Genomic DNA, 3,475 nt, shown 5'->3' with positions numbered 1-3,475 from the left:
TTTCAAATGTACATTTCATCCATGATTAACTGCTCCTTAATATCTACAAAACAGCTCTTGGTTCACACACACAAACACAGTATCCTTTACGCTTACGAGGGATATATCCGTAGACAGTATCCCACATCTCACTAAGTAGTTCTAGTTGTCCAAGACAAAAACATAGGATTTATCTTGATGATCCACTTCTCTCATCTGTTACATCTAGCCCATGGCATTTTCCAACAGTTTGCCTTTAATATATATTTGAAATTGTTTACTTACCTTCATTTTCTGTTACCTCTACCCCATTTTATCTCCAAGGACAAGAATCATGGTAAACTTGGGGTTATATTTTTATAAAACAGACATAATTTCATTTCTCAAAGAACTCTCATTTTTAAAAAAATGGACCAACATATACATTTTTAAAACTATAAGATCACATGTACATGCTATAATTTAAGGAAAGCATTTTCATGCTAAGAAACACATGTAAGAAATAAATTAATTCTGTTTTGGGTAGTAAGGAAAATTAACCATTAGTCTTTTCTTCCAGGATTAGTAGAATTTTATAAGGCACACTCTAATAATGGATATATAGGTGTCAGTGGAGAAGATTTAGGGAAAAGTTTTTCCAGAAATAATCTTAGGAATTCTTCAACACTAAAAAGGAAGAGGGTGAGGAACAACAACAGCAACAATAACAAAAAAGACTAAGAAGTAGGAGTTAATGAAATGAGAGAAAAGAAAAAAATAAGAAACTGCATAACCAGTTAGGAAGCAAGTAAGAGATTTTGAGAACCAGAACTTGAGTATTGAATGGGATTGATATGAAGACAGAAATTCCATAGATAGGAATTTAATTCTTCCACACAACTCAGTTTTAATAGTGGAAGGAGCTTGATGCCTTTATACTAAGATATAACAAAAAAAGATCCCTCAAGATATTTATAAATCTTGGTGGCTCCCTCTACACAGTGTATTTCAAAGTCTATTAGTTAAGTCTATAACACCAAAAAAGAGGTGGTAAAATGAAAGTCAGAATTTTAAAATTAGGAATAATTAAACCTATTACTATTCTAGAATTATTTGTTCCCTGTGTACATTTTTAGAATGTATCAAAAATTTCAGAAAATAGAAAAATATCACTAGATATCACAACTATTGACTGACATAAGCATTACCTTGGTCTCAAACTCAGGTTTATTTCGAGTTGAAGGCCACTGAAAACATTATTGATTTAGCATCTGAATGTGAAATGTTTTACCTTTAGCCAAGCTATAAATTAGAACTCAAATGATGACTGCCCTATCATCCCAATGCAGGCGGTTGGAGGAATTTGAAAATAAAATCTAAGGAAGATCAGCATCCAGGATTTGACTTATTAATGCTTTAATATTTTAGTGTCAGCACTGAAACTGAAATATTTACTATTTTATGTTGGATTTATCTTGAATGTATTTTAAACATCAAGAATGAAGTGACAGGTCCCATCAGTTATTTCAAGACTTTAATCTATAACATTCCCTGTGAGGTTCCACATATGTTCATGGAAAGACAGTAATATGGTCTCATAAATATATATATATATATATATATATATATATATATATATATATATATAACAGATAATTCTCTACTGTCTTCTGCCAGTCCACTAAACATATGCATTCTTGGCCTCAAGGAGCATCTGTGAGGTGGCATGTTTATGTATGTCTAGAAATCCTTGTTTGCCAATCCATTGTCTATATATACCTCCTAGTCGTAGGACAAGTCAGGCAACTGGGGTGAGGAAAACTGTGCTAAGATAAAAGTTAATATAAATAAATCCCATTAAAATTCTGCTTAGATACAATTTTCTTTCCTAAATCTCCATTGTAGTCCTGAAACTTTGATCAAATGCTACCCATTCTAAGACCAGAGGCTAAGTGGTTTTCTCCAATCTTTATAATAAATAATTATAGAACACTTACCATATATTATGCACTGTGCTAAGTGGTTTACATGCATTATTTTTTAAATTAAAAACTTCCAAACACCAATGAATTTAACACTATTATTATTCTCATTTGTTGATTAAAAAAAAATTGAGATTTTAAAGCTGAGACTTGAGAGAGAACCACAATGACAGCATAGGTAAATGCCTGTACTTGCCACCTCCCACATCCACATCAAAATTACAACTAAAATACAAAACAACCATCATTCAGAACTGCCTGAAATCTGGCTGAATTGAAGTCCTACAACTAGAGAAATAAATAAGAAAGCACATTGAGATTAGTAGGAAGGGCAAAGGTGTGGAATGGACTGGTCCGACACCCATGTGTACCATTTTTTTTTTAAATCAGAAGGGATATCTTGGCTGCAGAGGCCTCCTGTGAGGAGCAAGGGGTCCCAGCCCCACACCAGACCCCATCCCAAGGTTCCAGTGCTGGGAAGAGAAGCCCCCATAACTTCAGGCTATAGAAAATTGCAGGGACTGTGGCTGAGTGACATGGAGGCATCTGGAGACCCAGGCAGTTCCTCTTAAAGGGCTGGCACACAAACTTACATGGACTCACTCCCTCTGAGCTCCAGAACAGGGGCAATGGCGGGGAGCAGGGGGAATCCAGGGACCTACAGAAAGGAACTGCATTGTCTGGCAACAGAGCAAGAAGTCGGGGGCAGCTTTCTCCCAGACAGGGGTGCTTACAGGGGTTATTGTTCCTATTCTGAGACCTCACCTGTCGCAGAGCTGACTGGAAGCCATATTTGAGTTACCATCACACTGTTCGCTCCACCTTAGGGATTCCTTGAGACCCTACCCAATCCAATTTGCAGCCCTACCCAAGCTATTTGAAGCAGTTTTTCCATATGAATGGCCTACCTGGGCTCAGGATTCAGACTTTCCTAAAATCTCTTAAACAAGCCAGAGCTGGCATCAGTGTGCCCCATACCTATCAATAAGTGGTCAAGAGAACTTGGCCTCACCTGGGCACTTCCAAGCCCAACACAAGTAGAAGCTATCTGCAGACTGCTCTGTAGCTCCTGCTGGGTAGCACCAGGCAGTGGCTGACTTTGCACTTCTCAGGAGGCAACAGAGCCAGTGCACCCAGTGGACTGCTTCAGACCATACCAGATTACAACTTTACACATTCATGAGTGACATACTCAAGGGGCAGACTCAGTAAGCACCAAAGCTCCACTGAAGCAAGTCCCACTCCATAGGGATGTTTCCTGCAAAGCAGTGCTTCCACTGTAGTTGCAGCTGGTCCTCACAGCCAATTTTGACTGGAGGTCATTTCCTCACAGTGATGCCAATAGCAATCAAGGCTACACTAAAACAAGACTGTGCACACAGCCTACACAGGAGCCCACCTAGAGTGCCCAGCTCAGGTGACTGGGGAGGCTAAACCACTGGGCCCTACAGGACACCTACTACACATTCCAGTAGCTCTACCTAATACATAGAAAAAAACACAGGAAAGCAGCCAAAATGTGGAGACAAAGAAAC

Source organism: Myotis yumanensis, unplaced genomic scaffold (assembly GCF_028538775.1).
Source record: "Myotis yumanensis isolate MYYU_CA2020_CCGP unplaced genomic scaffold, mMyoYum1.0.hap1 SCAF_3, whole genome shotgun sequence".
Taxonomy (NCBI): Eukaryota; Metazoa; Chordata; class Mammalia; order Chiroptera; family Vespertilionidae; genus Myotis; species Myotis yumanensis.
Note: the sequence above shows the minus strand (reverse complement) of the source record.